The sequence below is a fragment of the Scyliorhinus torazame genome, chromosome 17 (assembly GCF_047496885.1).
Source record: "Scyliorhinus torazame isolate Kashiwa2021f chromosome 17, sScyTor2.1, whole genome shotgun sequence".
Classification (NCBI taxonomy): Eukaryota; Metazoa; Chordata; class Chondrichthyes; order Carcharhiniformes; family Scyliorhinidae; genus Scyliorhinus; species Scyliorhinus torazame.
In genome coordinates this window covers 173685228-173712980 of record NC_092723.1, presented here as the reverse complement: position 1 = coordinate 173712980, position 27753 = coordinate 173685228, and the positions used below count along the sequence as shown (strand labels likewise).

At 47.9% G+C, this 27753-nt stretch overlaps 1 long non-coding RNA gene across 1 annotated transcript; it reads left to right on the top strand.

Moving 5' to 3' along the window:
• On the top strand, window positions 1-27684 carry LOC140394422 (uncharacterized). Its single transcript, XR_011935876.1, has 3 exons — window positions 1-126; window positions 23037-23211; window positions 27013-27684. It is a non-coding gene; the product is annotated as an uncharacterized lncRNA (long non-coding RNA).
• Window positions 27685-27753: the final 69 nt, after the last annotated feature.

Below are 27753 nucleotides of genomic sequence, written 5' to 3'. Positions count from 1 at the left end.
GAACGGGAATCTGGCAGCGTCCAGCGAAAACAGGCGAGGGAAAAAAGTCATGAAAGAGAACGTTTTTGGAGATGATTTCATTTAACTCTCCTCGGCGAACAGTTTCCATGAGCTAATAATCAGACGGTAAGGGAAATGCCCGCGAATGGTTTTAGGTGCGAGAGGGAGAGATGCAAATTTAAGCTTTTGGAAGGAGCAACAAAATAGATGCAGGAACGGCAGCTGTACACAGCGGAAGGAAGCAGGTGTTAAAAAGAAAAGATAGTTGTCACTTTGAATTCTGTTCAGTTGAAATAGAATGTGCACTCACACGGTGCTTTGCTATTTGAGTAGGTTACAATCAAACAGATAGAGGTCTTCTGGCGCAGTGGGTAGCATCACTGCCTCTGAGCCAGAAGCTGTGGGTTCAAGTCCCACCCCAGAACTTGACGGCCAAGGAAGGTGCGTTCATAACACGGCCAAACAGGTTGAGTATCAGTCTGCAAATCCATCCAAACACGCCAATGGCTGGTGCTATGAGTGGGAGGGACTCCTGGCCAGCCATCCTTGATGTGGGGTGGCGCCCCCTCAAGATATAAGCCCCTGGCGGCAGATTAGCGACCTGTTCTGGGAATGACTAGCAATGGAAACGGACAAAAGTCTGCCTTAGTTCACCACTAAATGGATTTACGAAGGGGAAATCATGCTTGACAAATTTGTTGGAATTCTTTGAAGATGTAACCAGTCCAGTTGACAAGGGGTAGCCAGTCGATGTGGTATATTTAGATTTTCAGAAGACGTTTGACAAAGTCCCGCATAAGAGATTATTGTGCAAAATTAAAGCGCATGGGATTGGGGGAAGTGTATTGAGGTGGATAGAAAACTGGTTGGCAAAGAGGAAACAAAGAGTAGGAATTAATGGGTCCTTTTCAAATTGGCAGGCAGTAACTAGTGGGGTGCCACAGGCATCGGTGCTGGGACCCCAGCTATTCACAATATATATTAATGATTTGGATGAGGGAACAAAATGTAACATCACAAAGCTTGCAGATGATACCAAGTTGGGTGGGAGGGTGAACTGTGATGGGAAAGAAGGGACCCTATAGCATGATCTGGACAGGTTGGGTGAGTGGGCAAATCAATGGCAGATGCAGTATAATTTGGATAAGTGTGAGGTTAATCATTTTGGAAGCAAAAACAGGAAGACAGATTACTACATGAATGGTTGTAAATTGGGAGAGGGGAGTGTGCATCGGGACTGGGTGTCCTTGTGCACCACTGAAGGTAAGCATGCAGGTGCAGCAGGCGGTAAAGAGGACTAATGGTGTGTTGGCCTTCATTGCGAGAGGTTTCGAGTAGAGCAGCAGGGATGTGTTGCTGCAATTATACAGGGCCTTGGTGAGGCCACACCTAGAATACTGTGTGCAGTTTTGGTCTCCTTTTCTGAGGAAGGATGGGGGTGATTCTCTGAGCCCCGCGCCGGGCCGGAGAATTGCCGCAACCGCGTCACGACTCCCCGACGCTGGCGTGCGATTCTCCGAGGTGCGGAGAATCGGAGCCATTTGCGCCAGCGGGCCGCTGGAATCGGCGGGGCCGCCGATTCTCCGGCCCGAACGGGCCGAGCGGCTGCGCGGATACAACAGAGTCCCACCAGCGCCGTTCACCCGGGGGGGGGGGGGGCGGGGGCGGCCTGTGGGGCGGGGAAAAGCGATCCTTCACCGGGGTGGGGGGGCGACCTCTGATGGGGTCTGGCCCGCGATCGGGGCCCACCGATCGGCGGGCCGGCCTCTTCCCCCCCCCCCGGGCCTACTTTCTAGCACGGCCGGCCCCTGAACACCTATGCCATGTTGAGTCGGGGTCGGCGCGCTGAAGAAGTCCCCAGCGCATGCGCAGGTTGGCGCGGCCCAATTGCGCATGCGCGTGTTGGCGTGGTGCCCATTTGGCGCTGGGGAGGGAGGCTGGAGCGGCATGAACCGCTCCAGCGCCATGCTGGCCCCCTGTGGGGTACAGAATTGGTCGCCCCCGTGCCCGTTTCGCGCCGTCGTGAAACACGACGGCATTCACAACAGCGCGAACACTTGCGCTCCATTTTGGCGAATCGCCCCTGGTATTCGTGCTCTTATGGTGGTGCAGCAAAGGTTACCCGACTGATTCCAGGGATGGCAGGACTGTCATATGAGGAGAGATTGACTAGGTTGGGATTGTTCTCGCTGCAGTTCAGAAGAATAAGGGGGGATCTCATAGAGACTTATACATTTCTAACAGGACTAGAGAGGGTAGATGCAGGGAAGATGTTGCCAATGATGGGTGTGTCCAGAACCAGGGGTCACAGTCTGAGGATTCAGGGTAAACCACTTCGGACAGAGATAAGGAGACACTTCTTCACACAAAGAGTGGTGAGCCTGTGGAATTCATTACCACAGGAAGTAGTTGATGCTAAAACATTGAATATATTCAAGAGGCGGCTGGATATAGCACTTGGGGAGAATGGGATCAAAGGCTATGGGGAGAAAACAGGATTAGGCTATTGAGTTGGGCCAGAAGGCCTCCTCCTGCTCCTATCTTCTCTGTATGTATCTATGCGGGAAGTGAATTGGAATGGAAAGGTCAAAGTTAGATGAAAGAAAAGGTAACCAAGGCAACACTTGTAAAACTGGTTACCTACTTGAAAGTAGTAGCAGAGCCTGGATATATTCCAACAAATCATCATTACTTGGCATTGCTTTTGTTGAACAAAACGTCCTGTATTTAATTTTGTTTCAGTCATTCACGGGATGCGGGCGTCGCTGGCTAGGGCATTTGTTGCCCTTGAGAAGGTGGTGGTGAGCCACCTTCTTGAACCGCTGCAGTCCCTGAGGTGTAGGTGTACACACCGTGCTAACTGACTTCATTCGGCAGAGGATGAGGCATCGCTGGCCTTCCTGTCGTCAGAGGCCATAGTTGGCCAATGCCCTACCTCAGCAGAAGGTCAGGCAGGTTTCTTCAGCAGCTGTCAAAGGGGGCTTGTAGTTAAAATAGAAAATGGCGGAAATACTCAGCAGGTCGGGTCGCATCTATGGAGAGAGAAACATGGTTGACCTTTCAGGTTGATGACCTTCCATCATAACTGGAAAAGGTGAGAGACTTGACAGGTTTTCAGAATGCGCAGAGAGAGAAAGGGAAGAGGGAGAAAAGAACATCAGGGAAGGTCTGTGATGGGATGGAAGACAAGAGTCAGTAAAGGACAAAAGAGGGGATAGGTCAAGTAAAATGGAGGTGGCAATGGAATTTTAAACAGGGTAGCTCTAGAGGAGGTGTAAATAGCATCAACAGAACTGTTTTCAACTCCCGGTGTCTGCAAAAATAGGAGCAGTGGTAATGATCTGAAATTGTCAAACTCCGTGTTTAGTCTGTGATGTGCCTATGTGAAAGATAAAGAACCATTCCTCAAGTTGTACTGTGCTTCGTTGAAACAGTGCACGCTGTCGAAGGAAGAGGGGTCGGAGTGGGATGGGGAATTAAAATTGCAAGTGAGCGCTGGAGGCTTGTGCCTTCTCCCTTAGTCTGCCTGAAAATAATCTATGTTGTGAATATGGGCGGAAGATCAACAGCACTCTTAAACAAGTGCAAATGCACCGTTCAGCAAGGACACTCTGTAGGGTGCATACCTCCACCCCGCTGTGTTAACTCAATCAGCGGGTTTTACCCGCTGTGTTCGCCAGCGGGATCTTCCGGTCTCCTTGACGGTTTCCCGGCGGCAGAGGGTATGAACAATGGGATATCCCATTGACAGCAGCAGGACTGGAAGGTCCCACCCCTGGCCAATGGTGGGCCATCGCTGCTGCTGCTATACAGACTGAAAGGGGGTGGGGAGGTGGGGGCGGAAAATCCCACCCATTGTTATTACCATTACCCGACTCTTCCTTGAGGTGTTTCCCTGCTTGATTGATGCTCTGTAACAACAAAGCTAAAAAAAAAGAGTATTTTTATTAAGAGCTTCCCATGACTGAGGAGGCTTCAGGCTAATCCGCATCCAACAACCTGCTCTGAAAACTCTGCTGCGTCAAATTCGATCAGAGCAGCCGTGACAGTCTGCAACATTCTAAATAAAGCAACATGAACCATTCTTTATATTTAAAAAAAGCCATTCCACCCCGCCTCCCAATGTCAACAGGTCCTTTAAAAAAAATTCCAGGATTGAGATCCATATCTTTGCCAGAACCTAATCAGTTCTTCCTTGGGCCATGCCTAAGGTTCACTGAAACCTGTTCATTAGTTTTCGAGATGCATCATTCACAGACAAATGGACAACCAGGCTAAGAAACAGGGGCAAAAATATTACTGCTGCTCACCTTCAGTGTTGGAGATAGTGTTTCGTGCTAGCTTTTTTCAGTTCGTCAAGCTTCCTTCAACCGCTATTATCCTCCATTGCCTAATGACGTTTGATTCCTTTGTGTATTCAGTGGAAATATTTGTGCCTCTCCTGTTCCTTCAGCCCTGCAGCACATTCAAAAATAAGCTCAAATTAGAAAATAAACAGCCCCTGTTCTGTTTAGTTAAGATACGCTCGTGCTAAAGGAAGCTGGTCTTGATTTACGTCTGCAGTGTAAGTGCATGGACCGGGCTAACTGATGGACTTCAAGATAAAGGAACAATAATATCTTGACATGGCAATATCTCTCTCTGTAGTTATATGGCAGTGGGACTGATTTTGTTTAAGTTATGGCTACTTTGGCTTCAAAGTCAAATGATGTAATGATGCTCTTTAAAAAAGAAACGGTAAAAAATGTGTTATCATTGGGACACTCTAGTTCTTTCACTAGCCTCGATGGACTATATATTGTATCATTTGAGAGCAACAAAACTGTTATTCCTTAGCATCAGCTGTATGAATGATTGATTGTGCGAATTTTCATCAGGGGGCTTATTACCCTGAAGGTGTTGATTCTTCTTCGGGTAAGGATTGGAAGAAGAAAAGAAGGGTTTTGCATTTCTATAGCGCCTTTCATAATCTCAGGCCAATGAAGCACAGACAAAGGCCTGGGCCTCGACCTCGGCCAAACGGCTGTTCCTTATTGTCGGCCTGTGGGCGGAGAGATGGCAGATGGAGTTTAATCCGGACAAATGTGAGGTAATGCATTTTGGAAGGTCTAATACAGATGGGAAATATATAGTAAATGGAAGAACCCTTAAGAGTGTTGATATGCAGAGGGATCTGGGTGTGCAGGTCCAAACAAAGTGGCAATGCAGGTGGAGAAAGTAGTCAAGAAGGCATACGGCATACGTGCCTTCATCGGCCGGGGAATTGAGTATAAAAATTGGCAAGTCATGCTGCAGCTGTATAGGATCTTAGTTAGGCCACACTTGGAATACAGTGTTCAATTCTGGTTGCCACACTACCAGAAGGGTGGAGACTTTGGAGAGGGTACAGAAAAGGTTTCCCAGGATGTTGCCTGGTCTGGAGGGTATTAGCTATGAGGAGAGGTTGGATAAATTTGGCTTGTTCTCACTGGAACGACAGAGGTTGAGAGGCGACGTGATAGAAGTCTGTAAAACTATGAGGGGCATGGACAGAGTGGATAGTCAGAAGCTAATTACTAGGTGACATAGGTTTAAGGTGCAAGGGGCAAAGTTCAGAGGAGATGTGCGAGGGATGTTTTTTTACATTGTGGGAGCGGGTGCCTGGAACTCGCTGCCGGAGGAGGTGGTGGAAGCAGGGACGATAGTGACGTTTAAGGGGCGGCTTGACAAATACGTGAATAGGATGGGAATAGAGGGATACGGATCCCGGAAGTGCAGAAGGTTTTAGATTAGACGGGCAGCATGGTCGACACAGGCTTGGAGGGCCGAAGGGTCTGTTCCTGTGCTGTACTTTTCTTTGCTCTTTTGAACCTCAAGACCTTTCTTGTCTCTGTGGTTCAGGTCCGAATGGGGCAGTGCTTATGTCGAACTATAGCCTTTGGGGCAACTCATTCCTTTCGAACTGCGAGCGACTATCCAAATTACTTCATCATGTGATTCCCAGAAGAATAGCACTTCCACCTCTCTGGCAGTATTTTCAGTTTATTAAGTGTGTGGTGCAATATATATTAGTCTGCCTCTGAAATCTGTTGGCACTTTATCATTTATTGCCTTCAAAAATAAAATTCACTGCAGACATCTCCGAAAGTGGTTGTGAATCATTAATGTGTGATTTAGGGCAATTTGATGAGGGGAGCGAGGTCATGACTTGAGCTGGTAAAGTGATACCTCTTGTACTTAAAGGAACATTACACTTTTTTAAGACAAGAGGTTTCACTTGTTTAATTGCGCTGTGCATGGCAACAAGGTTGCGAGTTTATTTTACTGTAACTGGCTGGACACACTGATCAAAATCTCTCTTTCCAGTGAGATGTTAGAATAGATGTCTGTTGGAGATGACCAGGTGTCACACTGGGGATGTAATGGTTTAGGTTCAGGATTCAAGCTTGGGGTTTAAGAGAACTATGTGTGGGCGGGATTCTAAGGCCACCCAACCGCATATTTCTTGGTGGCGGGAAGCAGCGCGCCGTTCGCTGGCGGGGCGATTTTCTGCTCCCGCTGCTGTCAATGGGAATTCCCAACGATGCCATCCCACGTTGTCGGGAACCAGTCAACCCATTGGTGTGAACGGCTGGAGAATTCCGGTCATGACCTCAGAAGGAAGGAAATCCTGAGAGATGGAAAGGTAGAACTTTCATTTATATAGTGCCTCGCACATCCTCAGTGTCACAGGTAAGGATGAGAGGGGACTGAAATGCCTGTTCCCTTCCCTTACAGTACATAATCAGTGTGTGCGTTGACAAGGATGAGGTGTGTGTATTTTAACCCCAGACTGCATGGGGTTAACCACCAGCAAGCTTTTCACAGGTTTAATATAAGAGGATTATTAGTTCACGCTTTTACCTTGGAAATCTGATGTTACACCACCCCCTCACCCCCCTCTCGCTCCCCTTCTACCTTTTCCTCTAACTCTCCCTCCCTTTCTCTCTCATACCCTTCCCCCCCCCCTCATTCTCTCTCCCTCCTCAATCTCCATCACTTCCTTCTCTCATTCCTCCACATCTCTCTTCCTGTCCCTCATCTTTCTCTTTCTCCCAGCCCCCTCTCTCTCACCCCCTCTCCATTGAACATAGAACATACAGTGCAGAAGGAGGCCATTCTGCCCATCGAGTCTGCACCGACCCATTTAAGCCCTCACTTCCACCCTAACCCCATAATCCAATAACCCCATCTCACCTTTTTGGACACTAAGGGCAATTTATCATGGCCAATCCACCTAACCTGCGCGCCTTTGGACTGTGGGAGGAAACCAGAGCACCTGGAGGAAACCCACGCAGACAGGGGGAGAACGTGCAGACTCCGCACAGACAGTGACCCAGCAGGGTATCGAACCTGGGACCCTGGTGCTGTGAAGCCACAGTGCTAGCCACCTGTGCTACTGTGCTGCCATCTCTCCCATGAACTTTCCCTCTTTGCCTGCCCCACTCTCTCCCCTGCCTCTGTGTCTCTGCCTGCAACTCTCGCTCTCCCTGTCCCTCTTACACACTCCCTCTCTCCACCCATCCCCCTCTCCCTCCCTCCCCTCTTCTTCCCCCTCCCCTCTCTTTCCCTGCCTCTTTATCTATCCCTGTCTCCCTCTCTCTCTCCTGGCATCTCTCTCTCTCTCATTCCCCATCTCTTTCCCTCCATGCCGCACTCTCTCACTCCCTTCCGCTCTCCCTCCCCATGCCCCTCCTCTTCTCTTTCCACCTTCCCTTCTCCTCACCTTCCCTCTGTCTCATTCCCACCCCTCTCTCCCTGTAATTTCCCACACGGGACCTACGAGGTGGGAAGTATTGTCTTCCCCGTGTTCCTTGCAGAGTATGAGCTCCCCTGCTGTGGGCAAGGTACCTCAATTATCCAGAGTATATAAGGCCGACCAGTAAGTCACCGACAAGAAGGAACCTGGTATGGGTCGATCGAGAAGTGTATATATATCATTTGTAAATAAAACTTTCTTCTTATTTTTACTCAGTATGGACTCCCCATGTCATTATTGAACCCCACCCCTCACTCTCCTCCCCTCTATCTCTCCTTCCCCCTCTCTCTTTCCCCCCTCCCCCTCTCTCCCTGCCCCTTTCTCTCTCCTCCTCTTTTGGACAGCAAAGGTGTCCTTTTGAGATAGTGTTGTAGTTTGAATCCATTCACCAAGTCAGGTGACTCATGAAGCCATCTTTTTCAGCATTTTAATTGTCCATTCTTTAAAAGAAAAGTCGGTTCCACAAGATTCTACACTAATTGCAGATAATTCTTTAAAATTCTACTGGGCATGACACTCAGGGCCTCTCAGAGTGCTCAATAGCCAATTAAATGCTTTTCCAGCATGGTTACTTTCGAGGTTATTCACAAAGGCCCCGCCTTCTCAAATTTGCCCCTCGCCTGAGGTGTGGTGATCCTCAGGTTAAACCACCATCAGTCAGCTCTCCCCCTCTAAAGGCAAAGCAGCCTATGGTTATCTCCGAACAGCCTCCCCGAACAGGTGCCGGAATGTGGCGACTAGGGGCTTTTCACAGTAACTTCATTGAAGCCTACTTGTGACAATAAGCGATTTTCAAAGGGCAGCACAGTAGCATTGTGGATAGCACAATTGCTTCACCGCTCCAGGGTCCCAGGTTCGATTCCCGGCTTGGGTCACTGTCTGTGCGGAGTCTGCACGTCCTCCCCGTGTGTGCGTGGGTTTCCTCCGGGTGCTCCGGTTTCCTCCCACAGTCCGAAGATGTGCGGGTTAGGTGGATTGGCCATGATAAATTGCCCTTAGTGTCCAAAATTGCCCTTAGTGGGGTTACTGGGTTATGGGGATAGGGTGGAGGTGTTGACCTTGGGTAGGGTGCTCTTTCCAAGAGCCGGTGCAGACTCGGTGGACCGAATGGCCTCCTTCTGCACTGTAAATTCTATGATCTGGGAGTATGGCGACCTTACCTTACCTTTCACTTTCATAATGTACGAAACATGACAGCCAGTTTATCTGTGGCAAGGTCCGACAAACAGCAATAATGAGATAAATGATATTAGCTGAGGGATAAATGTTGGCCAGGTTACTGGGAAAGCTTTGTTTCATATAATGCCATGGGGGTCTTTTGTGCCCACCTGAGAGGGCAGAGTTAAACCAGACGCCATCCAAAGTTTCAAGGTGTGGAAGCCTGTGAAAGATTGAGCTTAACTCGGAACCATTGTCTGAACCAATGAAATTGCAGCGAGGAAAAGGATGATGATGGAGCATGATAGATGCAAAAATGGAAAATTCCAGAGAGCACGATGCTGCAATCGTCCAGTGATCAGAAAAAAAGGATTAAAGATGTGGCCACGAGAGAAAGTAGTTGAAGATTTGGTGCAGGTGACCTATTAGAAGCCTCGAATCTCACTTGCAGAGAGCCAGCATGAATGTGATGGGCAGAATAGATCCTCTTCTATGATTCTATGACAAACTTCTTTATATCTTGTCCAACTGTGCCCACTGTCCAGTTGTGATGTGGGGCCCACAGATATGGGGAGCAATTTTAAATCTGGGCCTGATTTTTGGCTTTATCGGAAACAAGGATTTGTTGAGGAAAGGAAGAACTGATTGAGATGCAAGAGGGACCTAAACTTCTGGGATGATGTTAACAGTGGTAACTGTTGCCAAGCAATCATTTTGTTCAGAGTCACAATAAAAATCCTTTAATTACAACTTAGCATCGCAGGAATTGCTCTGAAGTGGAAAAGCTGCTATTAAAGCGGAGATAGAATCATAGAATCATAGAATTTACAGTGCAGAAGGAGGCCATTCGGCCCATCGAGTCTGCACCGGCTCTTGGAAAGAGCACCCTACCCAAGGTCAACACCGCCACCCTATCCCCATAACCCAGTAACCCCACCCAACACTAAGGGCAATTTTGGACACTAAGGGCAATTTATCATGGCCAATCCACCTAACCTGCACATCTTTGGACTGTGGGAGGAAACCGGAGCACCCGGAGGAAACCCATGCACACACGGGGAGGATGTGCAGACTCCGCACAGACAGTGACTCAAGCTGAAATCGAACCTGGGACCCTGGAGCTGTGAAGCAATTGTGCTATCCACAATGCTACCGTGCTGCCCCTTTTTTACAAACTTTTCAAATCCCCTCATAAATCAACCCTCCCACTATAAAACCAAAATGCCGAATTGTACAGTAACATCATCGTAGGCCTGAAACGTAAGCAAGCGTGTGGGACCCTGATGTGAGTTAAAAGTGGGGTGGTACAGTGGTCAGCACTCACAGCACCAGGAACCTGGGTTCAATTCTGGCCTTGAGTGACTGTCTGCGCGGAGTCTGCACGTTCTCCCCGTGTCTGCGTGGGTTTCCTCCGGGTGCTCCGGTTTCCCCCCACAGTCCAAAGATGTGCAGGTTAGGCGGGTTGGGATTGGCCATGCTAAATTGCCACTTAATGTCCAAAGGTTAGCGGGGGTTACAGGGATCGGGCCGGGGGCGGGGGGGGGGGGGGGGGGGGGGGGGGGGGGGGGCGGGGGGGGGGGGGGGGGGGGGGGGGGAAGAGGGCCTTGGTAGGTTGCTTTCTTGGTGGGTCGGCGCAGACTCAATAGGCCAAATGGCCTCCTTCTGCACTGTAGGAATTCTACGATTCTAATCCTTCTATGAATCCTACTTCTCTTGATCTTCTTTTGCCTGGGTGTGGAAGTCACGGCCCAATTCCAATAGGCGATTCATACAGGAGATTGTCATCTCCATTTCAAGAATGAATAGAAACAACATTAGTTTTATTGTCACGGTAAGGTGACCTCTACACACTACGCTGAGCGGGAGTTCTCTGTTGACACGATTTTCATGAGGGAAGAGGAATTCACATTGCTGGTTGAAATGCAGACAGCCACTTCAAAAGCAAATGACTCACCTCTGTCTGCGGGCCTGAGGAAATGCACAGGTCATGGTGGTATTATAGATGACTGATTCCGCCCAGCTTTTAGCCTCGTTTGTACACTTAACCAGATCTCTGAAGAGTCACTGAAAATAATTGTCACTTCCAATGAGTGATCTATCTGCCTGACAGTCAGCCCTGTCTTTATCTTGTGAGTCAGAGATTCATTATGCACAGAAGGAGGCCATTTGGCCCATTGAATCCATGCTGGCTCTGTAAAGCAATCTAGTCTGTCCCTTTCCTTCACATTAACCCCATAATCCTCCAAATTAATTTCCTCAAGAGCCTGTCCAATTTCCTTTTTGAAATAATTGATTGTCTCCCTCACAGGCAGTGTGTCATCATCACTCTTTGCATAAAAAAAGATCTTCCTCACGTCCCCACCTCCCTGCCCCACTGCAAGCCCAAAACCTTCAGTACATGTCTCCTAGTCCTTGGATGATCAGCTATTGGGAACAACATTTCTTTGTCTAAATCTGTCGCAATCTTCTACTCCTTGATTGAATCGTCTCCCTCTTTATAAGGTCACAAAGAGTCCATACGAGTTTGTACAAACAAAAGCTTACTTTATTTTACAATTACTATTATAAACAGCCTCCAGTAGCTCCCTACTGGGTCTTCACTAGTCGGCACCTTACTGGCCGACTCTACTTGTACAAAGCCAGACATTGTTAGAGGTCCTCCACCCACCCCTTATCGGGGAGCTCATATTCGGCAAGCTCTACAGGGTTGTTAATCACCCCGAACCCATAAGAGCCATATGGGTTATGAACACCCCTCAATCTCCTTTGCTCCAAGGAGATCAACCTCAGCTTCTCCAACTTAACATTGTAACGAAAATCTTTCCTCCCTGGGACCACGATGGTAAATCGTCTCTGCACCTTCTCAAGGGCCCCTTGCATCCTTCCTGAAGTGTGGTGGCCAGAACTCGACAGGATAGCCTATTTGTGGCCTGACCAGAGCTCTGTACAACGTGTGAGTAATGGCCAAGGCTAGCCATTCATTATACCTGTGAAGACGGAATTTGATTGGCGCTCCTGCTGCCGCCAATGCAAGGGGTATTTTATGTTTGATCAGCTTTGATTAACTAGGATTAGTATCCCACTGATCTTTATTGTCATAATTTTTTGATTAATTGTAGAACTGCTTACTGAATCAACGACAAGCCAGCCATTAATCACCGAACAATGTTGTGCTGCTATGAGTAATGTATTGGCTGCAGTCAAGTATTTGCAACCATATGTTATCGGGGTTTGTTTTTCTCCTTTTTAGTATCTTTTTCTGTCTCATTCTTTATTTGTCACCTATGTGGCAACTAAACTGTGGAACAAAACCGTAGGGTCTAGCTGCCCATACTTGAGTTTTTTTATTATTCGTATGGATGGAGCAGCAGTTATAATTCGATGATCGAGGTTAACAATCCATTCAACGGCTTCAGCAGAGGCCATGTGATTGGTTGTGATGCCGCTGGGAATGGGGCCCTCAGGGCTGCTGCTTGTTGTGTTATGCTGCTTCGGATAACACAGGCTGCTACTTGATGCAGTCTTAACTAAAGGGGCAGCACGGTAGCATAGTGGTTAGCACAATTGCTTCACAGCTCCAGGATCCCAGGTTCGATTCCCGGCTTGGGTCACTGTCTGTGCGGAGTCTGCACATCCTCCCCTTGTGTGCGTGGGTTTCCTCCGGGCTCTCCGGTTTCCTCCCACAGTCCAAAGATGTGCAGGTTAGGTGGATTGGCCATGATAAATTGCCCTTAGTGTCCAAAATTGTCCTTAGTGTTGGGTGGGGTTACTGGGTTATGGGGATAGGGAAGGGGTGTGGGCTTGGGTGGGGTGCTCTTTCCAAGAGCCGGTGCAGACTCGATGGGCCGAATGGCCTCCTTCCGCACTGTAAATTCTATGAAATCTATGAAATAAAGGATGCTCCAGACTCTGAAATGAGTTCAACGTGTTTATGGAACTATTAACACAGTTCTCAAATGAGTTCGACTCTCTGCTAATCTAACTGCAGTAACTCTGTCTAACTGGAGCAGCTTGCTCTAAGCCACGTGCTGGGGTGTGATGCTGCTGATTAACCCTGTCTAACTCTCTAGATGTCTGTCTGTGGAAAGAGGCAGGGTGTGAGTGCCTCATCCCGTTTATACTATTTATGTCATGCCCCCTTGTGGTGATGCCCCCTCTGAGTGTCCTGACTGCCCATTGGTTGTGTCCTATTCTGAGTGTTCATTGGTTGCATGTTTGCATATCATGACATCTCCCCTTTTTTTTTTAGATGTATATACATGTGAATGTGTCTGTCTAATGTGGCTGACTGAGGAATACAGAACAGAAAAAACAAAACAAATGCTCATAAGTCCAGTCTCTGAGGCTTGCGTCTGATCCTCGTCGACCGCCGGAGAGGTGGTGGAGGGGATGACGGTGTCTTGACAGGCGAGTGGGAGGCACGATTGGTGGCCTCGTGGTTCAAGGTGTCTGGAGGTGGCAATTCGACATGTGGCAATGGAGGGGAAAGTGGTTGTGGGCAAGCAACTTTTCACAGTGCCCTTCGATTCCTTCGCACAATGGAGCCATCAGCCATACGTATGACATAGGATCTGGGCGCGGCCTGTCGAACAACGACAGCCGGAGCAGACCACCCACCAACCGGTATCTTGATCCTGACCATGTCTGCCGGGGATAGCACGTCCAGATCGGTGGCATGTGCGTCATAGCCCTGCTTCTGGCTGTCGCAAAGCTGCTGCATCTTCTGCAGCACCGGAAGGTGATGAAGGTTGGGCAGGTGTATGGCTGGAAGCATCATCCACAGGTCCTTGTTCATCAGCAGTTGAGCTGGCGACATGCCAGTGGACAAGGGAGTCGCCCGGCACGCAAGTAGTGCAAGGTGTATGTCGGAAGCGGAGTCCGAGGCCTTGCGGATGAGCTGCTTAACGATGTGCACCCCTTTTTCAACTTTGCCATTGGACTGCGGATAGTGCGGACTGGAGGTGACATGCCTGAAATTGTAGCTCTTGGCAAACGTGGACCATTCTCGACTGCGGAAGCACGGGCCATTGTCGCTCATGACGGTGTGGCAACGCCCTTTTAAAAAAAATACTGCCCTGCACGAGGCAAACACTGTTTAAACTGTGGGAAACCAAACCACTGCGCAGCCCTGTGCAGATCTGCACCACCAGTCAGGAACCAGCGCTCCCAATTCCGACAGCGGCGCATCAGAAGTGTGCAACACTGAATGCATGACTCTGATCCAGGCAGTGCGACGGATCCAGATGATGACTATCTGGACAACACTTACCGAGTGGGCATTATTACGAAGTGCAAATAAGCCACACTGGACACATCGCGAGTCCAATCAATCCTGGCCGTGGATTCCGAGGACGAATGGCATGCAGTGATGAAGGTCAACCACCGCCCCATCCAGTTCAAACTGGACACAGGTGCCTCCGCCAACCTGATTTCGCAGGTGGACTTCAAGAGAATCAAGAAGCCCCCCACAATCCTTTCAGCTGCCTGCAAACTCCTGGACTACAATGGAAACGCAATCAAGGCACTGGGGTCCGCCATCTGCAGGTGTCCAGCCGACACACACAAGCAAGCTTACGCTTCGAGATTGTTAAACCAGACAGGGCGTCCCTGCTAGGTGCGCACGCCTGCAAGCAACTGAACCTCATTCAAAGGGTCTACACCACGACGCCATCCCATTCGGATCTTCAAGCCAGCATCGACGACATCCTAACTCAGTACCCAGATGTATTTAGCGGGATGGGCACGCTGCGGCCTGATGCCAAGCCAGTGGTCCACGCACCACGACGTGCCCCTGCTCCACTGAGAGAGCGCCTGAAGGCAGAGCTCACGAGTCTACAACAAAAAGGCATCATCTCCAAGGTCACTGAACCAACCGACTGGGTCAGCTCGATGCTGTGCGTAAAGAAGCCTTCAGGGGACCTACGTACCTGCATTGACCCCAAGGATCTAAACAAAAACATTATGCGGGAACATTACCCCATCCTGAAGAGGGAAGAAATCACGAGTGAGATGGCACACGTGCGCTTCTTCACAAAATTGGACACATCCCAAGGATTTTGGCAAATCTAACTTGAAGAATCCAGCAGAAGGCTCTGCACCTTCAACACACCTTTTGGCAGATTCTGCTACAACCGAATGTCATTTGGTATCATCTCGGCATCAGAGATTTTCCATCGCATCATGGAACATATGATGGAGGGAATAGAAGGGGTTTGTGTTTACGTTGACGATATCATAATCTGGTCCACACCCCAGAGGGACATGAGTCGCGACTCAAGAAAGTATTCTGATGCATACATGAACATGGCCTCAATCTAAACAGGTCCAAGTGCTGTTTTGGGATATCCACGCTGAAGTTCCTGGGCGATCAGGTTTCGCGACACGGTGTGCGCCCGGACACAGACAAAATTAAAGCCATCGAGGCAATGAAAGTCCCCGAGGACAAGTACTGTGCTTCCTGGGAATGGTCAATTTCCTTGGCAAGTTCATCCCGAATTTGGCCACACACACCACGGCCCTACGCAACCTGGTGAAAAAAATCAACTGCCTTTGAGTGGAAGGCAGAGCACCAAACAAAGTGGCTGGAGCTGTTAGCCAAGCTCACCACTGCACCCGTCCTTGCATTCTTTGACCCAGACCGAGAGACCAAGATATCCACAGATGCGAGTCAGGATGGTATTGGGGTGGTGTTGCTTCAAAGAGACGACACGTCATCCTGGGTGCCAGTAGCATACGCGTCACAGGCAATGACACCCACTGAGACCAGATATGCGCAGATTGAGAAGGGGTGTTTAGGTCTTCTCACCGGCCTCCTCAAATTTCATGATTATGTCTACGGCTTGCCAACATTTACTGTTGAGCTAGATCATAGGCCTCTGGTCCACATCATCCAAAAGGACCTGAATGTTTGCAGAGAATTCTGCTCAAACTCTGGAGGTATGTTTTCAATTTGGTGTACACACCTGGCAAGGAGCTCATCATCGCCGATGCATTGTCCCGCTCCTTCAACTCACCCAGTGAACCACTGGAGATCATCCAGCACATTGAATTGCAGGTACAACTGTGTGCAAGCACTCTCCCGGCAACAGATGAGAAGATCTTTCTCATCCGAGAAGAGACGACCAAAGACCCCCTGTTGCAGCGAGTCATCCACAACCTCAGCAATGGCTGGCAGAAAGGGCAATGCACTCAATTCTACAACATCAAGGACGATCTGATGCTGATAAACGCCATCCTGCTCAAGCTGGACACGGTAGTCTTCCCGCTACGTCTCCAGAGCATGATGCTGCGGCAGATTCATGAGGGGCGCCTGGGCGTAGAAAAGTGCAGACGCAGGACCCGGCAAGCTGTCTACTGGCCCGGCATCAACCAGGACATCACGGACATGGTCCTGAACTGCGAAACCTGTCAGAGGTTCCAACCAGCGCAGAGCAAGGAGATGCTCCAACTACATGACCCAGAGACCTCTCCGTAGTCCACAGTTGGCATTGACCTATTCACGCGAATGGTCGCGACTATATCTTAATAATCGATTATTTTTCGAACTACCCTGAGGAGCTGAAAGCTGCCAGACCTCACCTCACGGACCATCATCGAAGCGGGTAAAGAGACATTCTCACGGCATGGCATCCCGAACACCGCCATGAGCGACAATGGCCTGTGCTTCCACTGTCGAGAATGGTCCACGTTTGCCAAGAGCTACAATTTCAGGCATGTCACCTCCAGTCCACACTGTCCGCAGTCCAACGGACGCTCAGTGCGTTGTTGCGCATGTGCGGTGTGGTTCACGGACATCTGCACCTGCGCAGTGCGGTTTTCGGCTGCTTCGTGTTCCCAATCGCAGTGCGCATGCGTCGGGCCCTGAGAAGTGCGCGCGAAATGGCCGCTTTAGTCAATGTGGAGGCGCTGCATCCGGGAGATGGCCTGAACACTCTCCACCTCGTGGGAGGCTTGTTTTTCACTTTCTGCCGTTTTGTACTGTGAATAGCGATTTTTAGAGCGCTCATGCAAAGTACATGTTTCAATCACGACTGGCAGGGTCATGTGCGACTGGCAGGGTTATGTGCTTGATTTTCAACAATTGCTCTCGCAAAGGATCAGCGTGGACTCCAAAAACGATTTGGTCTCTGATCATGGAGTCAGTGATATCACCGAAGTTGCAGGATTGCGCTGGCAGCCTAAGGTTACTTTACTTTGCAACCTCTGCTTGAAGATGTAGCGCTCAACGGTTTTGTTGGTGTCCAACTCGCAGTGGCTGTCGAATTTGTCCAGGATGGTTAGGTACTTCGTTTTGTCCTGCCCTTCAGAAAGGTGAAAGGAGTTGAAGATCTCTATCGCATGGTCACCCGCAGTGATGAGTAGAAGAGCTATCTCCCGAGGTCGGATGCTTCCACGATTGGTTGACATTTCTGCTTGAATGATCGCGAGTTGGCACTAAGATTGCCGGTGGTCCTGAGCTGATGAGGAGCCTGAATCTTGTCCATTGTGCCTGTATTCAGTAGCTGGTTGTCACGGATCTTGCTGAGTTGAACTAAATAGATTGAACAGTCACTCCTGGTATCATGTTGTGTTATGCTGCTTCGGATAACACAGGCTGCTACTTGATGCAGTCTTAACTGAAGGATGCGCCAGACTCTGAAATGAGTTCAACGTGTTTATTGAACTATTAACACAGTTCTCAAATGAGTTTGACTCTCTGCTAATCTAACTGGAGTAACTCAGTCTAACTGAGCCAGCTTGCTCTAAGCCACGTGCTGGGGTGTGATGCTGCTGATTAACCCTGTCTAACTCTCTAGATGTCTGTCTGTGGAAAGAGGCAGGGTGTGAGTGCCTCATCCCTTTTATAGTGTTTGTGTTATGCCCCCTTGTGGTGATGCCACCTCTGAGTGTCCTGACTGGCCATTGGTTGTGTCCCATTCTGAGTGTTCATTGGTTGCATGTTTGCATATCATAACACTGCTCATTATGTGGGCGAAAACCCACAGCCACTATCCGAGCTGTTCTTCATGATCCACTTCTTTTTTTTCCCAATTAGGGGGCAATTTAGGAGCAGGAGTAACCCAGAGCAGGAGTAACTAGGAGCAGGAGCAACTGGGAGCAGGAGCAACTAGGAGCAGGAGTAACTAGGAGCAGGAGTAACTAGGAGCAGGAGTAAATAGGAGCAGGAGTAACTAGGAGCAGGAGCAACGCGGAGCAGGAGTTACTAGGAGCAGGAGTAACTAGGAGCAGGAGTAACTAGGAGCAGGAGTAACAAGGAGCAGGAGTAACAAGGAGCAGGAGTACCTAGGAGCAGGAGTAACTAGGAGCAGGAGTAACTAGGAGCATGAATAACCCGGAGCAGGAGTAACAAGGAGCAGGAGTAACTAGGGGCAGCACGGTAGCATTGTGGATAGCACAATTGCTTCACAGCTCCAGGGACCCAGGTTCGATTCCTGACTTGGGTCACTGTCTGTGCGGAGTCTGCACATCCTCCCCGTGTGTGCGTGGGTTTCCTCCGGGTGCTCCGGTTTCCTCCCACAGTCCAATGATGTGCGGGTTAGATGGATTGGCCATACTAAATTGCCCATAGTGTCCAAAATTGGCCTTAGTGTTGGGTGGGGTTACTGGGTTATGGGGATAGGGTGGAGGTGTTGACCTTGGGTAGGGTGCTCTTTACAAGAGCCGGTGCAGACTCGATGGGCCGAATGGCCTCCTTCTGCACTGTAAATTCTATGATCTATGATCTAGCAGCAGGAGTAACGTGGAGCAGGAGTAACGTGGAGCAGGAGTAACGTGGAGAAGGAGTAACTAGGAGCAAGAGTAACTAGGAGCAAGAGTAACTCGGAGCAGGAGTAGCTAAGAGCAGGAGTAACGAGGAGCAAGAGTAACTAGGAGCAAGAGTAACTAGGTGCAGCAGTAACTAGGAGCAGGAGTAACTAGGAGCAGGAGTAACTAGGAGCAGGAGTAAGTAGGAGCAGGAGTAAATAGGAGCAGGAGTAACTAGGAGCAGGAGTCACGCGGAGCAGAAAATGAGAGAAAAGCTGAATATCTCTCCGGCGGCACCTTAGGGCTGATCTGACCAGAATGTCTACTACATCATAGCGTCAGTTAATGAGTTGGAGTTCGAATGGGGCTTTCGGCCATGCTCACAGTAACCAGTCTATTTTACAGGAAACAAAAACTATTTACTCAACAAATGGGGTATATCCAAACAGCACAGTAATGAAACAGTCTACAGGGTCTATTTGACAAGAGGCTCTATAAAGAACAGCGAACAGAACTTGTGACCAAAACTATTATAAACTTTCTGGGTAAACGCGGGAAAATGCTATGAGTTGAGGATAGTACTTAAAAATGATATGCTCATAATTGATCCCAGTCATTTACAGCAGTGTGGTCTCCAGGTGGGTTTGACAGGACAATGTCCAGTCATCTCCATTCTGGTTGGGACTTGTGGGGTGAAATCCTTTGCACTTGGCTGTGGTGAATTTGGTGACGGGGGGTTATCATTCAGTCAGTTGGGAGAGTGGTGGGTAGGAACCTTCCCACTTCCATCCCGATTACGTCCGTGGTGGGAAGGTTCATGGGTGGCCTTCCCAGCCTGCCACCAATTGAGACTCTTACTGGCCACTTCAGGGCCTCAAACTGCCACCGTTGGTTTTAATCCGGTTACGGACCAGGGTTCACTTGGCATGTTTGTTTACCGGCTCTTTGGAAAGGGGGTTGGGGATCTTTGTTCAAAGGCACTCCAGGTCTGGTCAAAGGATCCAGCATCCTGAATGGGGGGCGGGGGGAGGGGGGGGGGGGGGGGGTCCTGCTGAGAGCCAGCCCGCTGCCCTTCCTATTCACACCCTTCTCCCAAGAGCCCCTTCTGCCATCACTCACCTGTGACCTAGGATCCAGCGAGAATCCTCGGCCTTGGCTGGGTCTACACCAATAGCAGCAACCACTTCCCAATAGAGCTACCAGCCTCTGATTGGATAGCAACTCTCGGTGTAGTATTGAATTGTTCTGGGTTTGATTAAATGTCTGTTTACTGTGGATGTTCATTGTGCTGGATTGGTTAAGCCTTGGTTGTGGGCTCAGAGAATAGTAAAGAAAGCTTGGGAAAGAACCGGAAGCCTCAGCTAGAAGCATGGAGCAGACACTTAAAAGCATTGTGAACGAAGCCTGTTACAAACAGAAAATAGTGTCATCTCTGGGTTAAGAAAATGTACAACACTTGTTGGGTGGGACGTCTCCACCTGGGGATCTTGATCCAAGGGGAACTTCTGTCACTGCCCAAATGCTTGATTGGTGCATGGGTGTGGTGGGATTTCTCGGTAGGAGACAACGCGGGCTCTTGCTGTGCCTCCAGCCGGCGGGCGATCCCCCCATCATCTACATAGGATTCCACCTGTTGTGTCACTCTATGCGGCCTGTATCTGACGCAGAGACATCTGGAGAGGTAGGGTGAGGGGCTTCGAGAAATTGCTCACAACGCATGATTCTGTATAATGTCACAGCGTATTTTCATGGTGTGAAGCACATTGTAAGTGTAGGAGGGAGATCTTATGCACAGCGCACAATTCTGTCTTTTTATTTCGATGCTCTCCTGTGGCTGATTTCTAATGAAGACCATTAATCTGTCCTGGCCACATTTTCGGCAGTGTTACAGGTTTCAGTGATGAAGTGAGTCGCCTGCCATCAAATGTGACAGGGTCACCGGTTCTTAAGAGACGGTGTGTGGCTGTTCTTTCAGTCTTGGTAGTGGCTGGTCATTGTTGACCTGTTAGAAGCCAAAACTGGTATATCCCTGGGTCAAAAATGAATAAAACATGGGCAAAACAGACTGAGTCATCAAACAGTGCTCTGCCAGCTCCGAGCATTATTCATCCCTGGAAATATAAAACTCTGAGTCATAGGCTGCATAAAGACAGCCTGGATTCATTATTCTGATTGAATGTGAGCTGCTTGTATTTTCTTTTCTTTGTTTAAAGAGATACTCACCCTAGCACGGTAGCATTGTGGATAGCACAATTGCTTCACAGCTCCAGGGTCCCAGGTTCGATTCCGGCTTGGGTCACTGTCTGTGCGGAGTCTGCACATCCTCCCTGTGTGTGCGTGGGTTTCCTCCGGGTGCTCCGGTTTCCTCCCACAGCCCAAAGATGTGCAGGTTAGGTGGATTGGCCATGCTAAATTGCCCTTAGTGTCCAAAATTGCCCTTAGTGTTGGGTGGGGTTACTGGGTTATGGGGATGGGGTGGAGGTGTTGACCTTGGTTAGGGTGCTCCTTCCAAGAGCCGGTGCAGACTCGATGGGCCGAATGACCTCCTTCTGCACTGTAAATTCTATGATAATTCGAAGCTTCAGAACTCAGGGTCATAAATCCAAGGTAGTCGGCATTAAAGCTAATGGAAAGTGCGGGCAAAACGCCTTTGCCCAGAGAGTGGTTAGGATGTGGATCCCACTACTACAAGTACGTGATAAGTACATAAGGGAGGAAGGACTAGAGGGATATGTTGATGGGGTTAGATGATTAAGGGTGGCTGGAGGCTCCTCAAACAAAGATCAGCATGGAGTAGATGCGTCGACTGGCCTGTTCCGACACCTTCCATGTAACCCACCCTCCTGACGCCGAAGCCTTCAGTTTGTGAGGGAGGATTAGCATGATCAGGACAGTTCCATGATCACCCAGTAGGAGGTACAATTTAAGTGTGGTGAGGTGAGTGGTGCCATCCCACAGGCCATTGGCATCACTCTTCATCCCGACGGAGAAAAATAAAAGCTTTTTAAGTCCCCACTTGGCACCAGAGAGAGTTATTGCGGACGGTCATGTCAGGAGCTTGATCTCTTCAAGAGTATTTCTTTTCCTTTATTGTTTTCACAATCTTTTGCTCATACCTTGAAAGTATTGAGAAAAAACTTGCCGGTCCTTTCTATTTTACTTACGGTAAAGTCTTTTTTGAGTCAGATACTGGCATGTGATATTCTGAAGTGACAGGAGATGAAAGGTAGAGCTGAGCAGGGAGCAGTGCATGTTTGGCAGATGTTGGCTCAGCCATTTTCCAATGGTTGAGAACATCTGCTTACTTCGGGTGGGCAGGGAGCCATTTGAACCGACTCATCCTCGGCTGCAAAGTCATCTCCAGCCAAGCTACAATGCAGAGGCGGGCTAACAGCGGTGAGTGAGGTAACCATTCCTCTTAATTGTTAATGCCTCTGGCTTATTCCTAACCAGTCCTGCAATGTCAGCTAATGCAGTCCATATGATACTTTTGAGTAGCCTTTGCCTTTTCAAGCTCCTTCCAACCGATGGAGAAATAGACAGCAAATTTTAAGATTCCGACAATATAACACTGGAGGTTGCATCATTCGCATGGCCACAGGTTCCCCTCTAGGATCCTGAGATTGGATTCGCCATTGCTTTCTTCTCTCGATATCAAATTTAGAAGTGCTGAAAAATATTGTAAGGCTGTTTTCTTCCCCATCCCCATCACCTACCTTTTAAAGTGGCTGCATCCCGTTTAAATTTTCCCAGCAGCCCTTTGTTGGGCCAAATCAGGAATCCGCCCCACCCCTTTCAGGAAGAAATAAGGGCAGGAAATGCAAGGTCAGGTGGTGGTTTCACCCCAATTGCAATGGGATGAAAGAATCAGTCTCCTGGGTGAACCCACGACAATGACTAAATGAGGCCTTTGACTAGAAAAATTAATTGATGGGGGGAAACACTGGATTAGTCATCAGTCAATTTTATGGAGTAAGTGGAAATAATAAAAAGAACGGGTAAGTGACATGGCCTGGATATCAGCTGGGAGTTGATGACTGAATGCGGTTTTGTTGCGGGTAGCCAATCCACTCATTCACTGGCATTTCCTGACTAGTTGATGATTTCTGCTGTCCAGAGGGATGTCCTGAAATCCAGGTCTGTACTTCATTGTTGGTTAGTACAGTAAGTATCACAGTGGAGACTGAATTGATTTTGGGGTTTTGAGCAAGGGGATGATGCCACCCCATAAATTCCAGCCAATTGGGTCATGTTTTGTCTTGGGTTTGGGTACCCAGATGGGGGTTTCTTTAGCGTTTGCCTTTCACCCTAAGAAATTTACCGTAGACTTATTTGTAACATTCTTATATATTTACAGGTCTACATACATCTCGGTATTCTACACAAGGTTGTACTTCTGCTTCCCACCAGATCTCCACCACTTAATCATGTGATTATCATCATAGTTAGATCAACAGTTACATGAGTATCAGGTGCTCCTGATGTCAACCTTTTACTCTACAGATCAGAGGATTAAATGCTTGGTCAAACAGGTAGGTTTTAAGAAATATTCAGAAGTTGGAATTAAATACAAAGTAAAGAATTGGATAAAAAATATACTGATAGGAATTTAGCTGATGAGGGCTTGTGAGATGCAGATTAGCCTAGTAGTAGGGTGAAACAAATACCTGGTTAAGCAAAGTGGAGACTAGCAGTCTCCAGCCATGCCCAGTTGAAAAGCAGAGTTCTCTCGGAGAGATCCAAGCTGTTGTGCAGAAAGAAAGTAGAAGATGTTTAGACCCCCAGAGGTTCTACTCTAAACCAGAAGAATGGTTCCCAAAAGAAAGCTACAGGTCCTGTGTGGTGATTGCTTGCTGGATTGGCCCAGAGTGTTGAAACCTATGGGATGTTGTTTTGGGGAAGGTGTATCCTCAGAGTTCAGGAAATAAGATAGATTTGGATTGGGGGATAATTCAAATATACTTGAGGTTTAGCTCCGTTGGCTAGACAGCTGGTTTGTGATGTAGAGCAAGGCCAACAGCATAGGTTCAATTCCCGTACAGGCTGAGATTATTCATGAAGGCCTTCTCAACCTTGCCCCTCGCCTGAGGTGTGATGATCCTCAGGTTAAATCACCACCAGTCAGCTCTCCCCCTCAAAGGGAAAGCACCTACGTTCACCTGGGACTATGGCAACTTTACCTTACTGTCTGGGTAACCATTATTGTAAATGTTGTTCTTTCTTGTTTCTTGTGTGTTTTAAAGTTTAAATAAATGGTTAGTTATTTGAATAACTTACAGCAAGACTGACCTTCCTCCCCAACGGGTTTCATCCCTTTCCTCCCATTTCTTTTCCAAATTGTGAAAATAAATAGTTAAGAGCCGGCATCCCAAGTTTCCCTCCTGGGATATGGGAGGACCGCACATTGGACATCAGCAGGATTCATAACAGGACTGTTGTAAAGGAAGAAAGCGAGGTCGGGAGGGTAAGGAGGATATTCCAGAGAAAGGGTAAAGCAACAGAAGACGCAGCCACCAGAAGTGAAGTGATCAAATCATTCTCAGTGTGTCAGAATTAGAGGGGTACAGTTACCTCGGAGAGGTGTTGGCTGGCAGAGACCATGGGCAATGACCTATTTTCAGCACGGAAAGTAGCCCGCTGATCCACACCAGTGCTTATGCTCCACATGTACCAACTTCATCTAATCATTTTGTAATGGCCCAGGGCTCCAAAGTATATTATGAAGTTCACCTGTCCTACAACCTTTATGTTGAATTTGGCTAGGATGAGCACAAGAGCGTTCACTGCAGGTGTGATTCATCAGACTTCCTAATCAAAACAAGGTTTATTCTAAGAACGTAATTAACATATATATATATATATATATATAAACACATACATAAATTTTTATCAATTACCAACATAAAGACCACACACAGCTACAGTAATCTATGTACATAACACTTAATGGATTCCCCCTTAACTGTTCCAATTCAATAACCAAACCCCATTTCAAGGGTGTGGCCCAACACACTGCATTCTCATCTGAATGGGACCGGTCCTTTCCCTGAGATTCTGTTCCAGTCTCAACCAGCATATTCAAAACACCTTCCGGACAGCAAACTATATCTATAAAGTTAGCGAGGCAGTTAGCCACGACCAATGTGTTCTACTGGAACAGCTTCCAAAATGAAACCATAGAAAGACAGGGCAAAATAACACTTCTTTCTCCTTCTGTTGTCCAAAGCAGTCCAACTGAAACTGAAACCCCCTCTCACCTCACAGCCACAGCCCAATATGCTACAAGTCACTTGATCAGAGATTAAAGCTTTCTTAAAGGGACACTCACGTAACATTATCTTTGTATCCTTCTATTCCTTCCTTCATGTTCTTCTCCAGCTCCCCCCCCCAAAGGCATCTTGGCCATGCCAGGTGTGCCTATTCTGAGTGAAGGATTTCTCATGAATCTCTTATTGGACTATAATTGATTCTGTTTCATAAATGAGTATTGAATCGGGGTGCAAAAGCAGACAATATCGCATGCTGTTTCCCATGTTAAATAAGCTACTTGTAAATTCAAAGCCACCTTCGAGGGAGATTTCTGCATACAAAGTTTGAAAAAAAAGACCTGTTGATGGAATGGGAGAAGCATAAGCAGGTCAGCTGGCTGTCAACATTTAGATAATTGCCCATCTCAAATGAAAGGCGGAGGTTGGAGAGAAGGGAGGAGACAAATGACTCCAATATCTAAAGACGAGTTTGTTTTCTCTTTTGCAAATGCCAATTTAATGCTTCAGTGGGAATACCCAGGAGTGATAATCATTTAACAAACCCAGTTCTGCCTGACTAATCCGGTGAGGAATGCAAAACCAGATCTGTTGAAAACAATGAAGGAGTCTTATGATGTCCTCATTAATTCGGAAATGATCCCCCCCCGGGCTGCCAGTCGGAGGACTGTAGATGTTCAAGTCAGTGCTGACTGCCGGATTGTGGCCTTTCACAAATGGCGGCTGAGTTGGTCTACATAACGATGTATTTATAATAATAATAATCTTTATTGTCACAAGTAGGCTTACATTAACACTGCAATGAAGTTACTGTGGAAAGCCCCTAGTCACCACATTCCGGCGCCTGTTCGGGTACACAGAGGGAGAATTCAGAATGTCCAATTCACCTTACAACACGTCTTTCGGGAAGAAATCGGAGCACCCGGAGGAAACCCACGCAGACATGTGGAGAACGTGCAGACTCCACACAGACAAGTGACCCAAGCTGGGAATCGAACCTGGGACGCTGGAGCTGTGAAGCAACAGTGCTACCCACAGTGCTACTGTGCTGCCCTTAAGGCAAATGTATAGCACTGCTGCCTCACAGCGCCAGGGTTCGATTCCGGCCTCGGATGGCTGTGTGGAGTTTGCACATTCTCCCTGTGCCTGCGTGAGTTTCCTCCGGGTCTTCTGGTTTCGTCCCCCAGTCCAAAGACGTGCAGGTTAGGTGGATTGGCCATGCTAAATTGTCCCTTAGTGTCAAAAGATGTGCAGGTTAGGTGGATTGGCCATGCTAAATTGTCCCTTAGTGTCAAAAGATGTGCAGGTTAGGTGGATTGGCCGTGCTAAATTGTCCCTTTGTGTCCAAAGATGTGCAGGTTAGGTGGGGTTATAGGGTTATGGGGTTATGGGATAGGACCGGGCGGTGGGTCCGGGTGGGGTGCTCTTTCTGAGTGTGGGTGCAGGCTCGATGGGCTGAATAGCCTCCTTCTGCACTGTAGGGATTCTATGCATTCTATGAACAAGTCATTAATTCTGTGTGAACTGCTCTGGGATGCTTCTCAGAGACATGGCAAGCCGCTGCAGGTATGCAAGCTAGTCTTTGTCCTGCCCTTCCTGTGTTCGAATTACACATCGCGGCCAGAAACAATAGCCTTCAACTTTGACTCCTCTCTCTTTGAAATCATTGCCAACTCCCCCAGGATGTACAAGTCTAATTCGAATCCTGGACTGCAGCATTTTCCTTTTAACCTACCTCAGCAAAATCTGTTCAGGAATTTTTAACACCCTTCACACATTCCAAATTCTATTCCCTTCTTTTTCTTTTTGCCTTGCATTAGCCTGGGATCAATAAGCAGTTGATAGAATTGCTGAATAATATACGTCAGTGCTTTTTAAATCTGAACTATCTATTTTAAAAGGCACAAACGTGCAGCCAAGCATTGGTAAGTGGGGTTTGTTTACAGATAATGTGTTTTACATTAAAATTATGTGGTGATCATCCGCAAAGCAATAACCTTGAAGCAACGTTTAATATTACAGCCTGCATTTTTCAAGTATGTGTTTGGTAACATGGAAATTCTTTAGCTTTCCAGATCGAAGAACATTATATTTAAAAAAAGTGAAAAGCTTGCATTTATATTGCACCATTCGTGATGCCCCCAAAGTACCTCAGAGACAAACAAGTGCTTCTCGAAATGTAGGCCGGGAATTTCTGGCTCTTCCCGGCCACAGGATCGACAGTAGCAGGATCATTCAGACTCAAAATGGTTTTTTTTTAATAAATGTTTTTTTATTTGAATAAAGTATATTTACCGTTATGTACACAAAATGGAATATATACAGATATATACATACATACATATACATGACGAATGTGATATAAAATAGTTAGTTCAAATATTAGTTACAGTAATGTAGATGTGGGCCAGTCTAATAGAAGTGAGTTCACAAAGGACAAAGGAATTCAGAAAGCATGGCAAGGAGGATGGGGAAAAGGATGCTGGGTAACAAGAGGCCAGGGTTAAGGAATGCAAAGTGAGCCAATCAGGATGTATGGCCAGGTCAGGAGGGGTATAGGATGACCTATGGGAATCTTGTATGTGAAACTTGATGCCATTTGAATGTATTTGCAGAAATCCCTTTGTCTCCGACCTCACTCAGTTCGAGGGTTCCAGGAGACAGCTTCTGTGTTCTGAATCTCTGTGGAGCGAGTCAGCCTTGCAAGTTGGTTAAAATAAATAATACTATACCTACAAATCCATCTCGAGTTTTATTGAGGCCAGACTGACGGGCAAAGAATTCAATATTGTCATACATACATAGAAG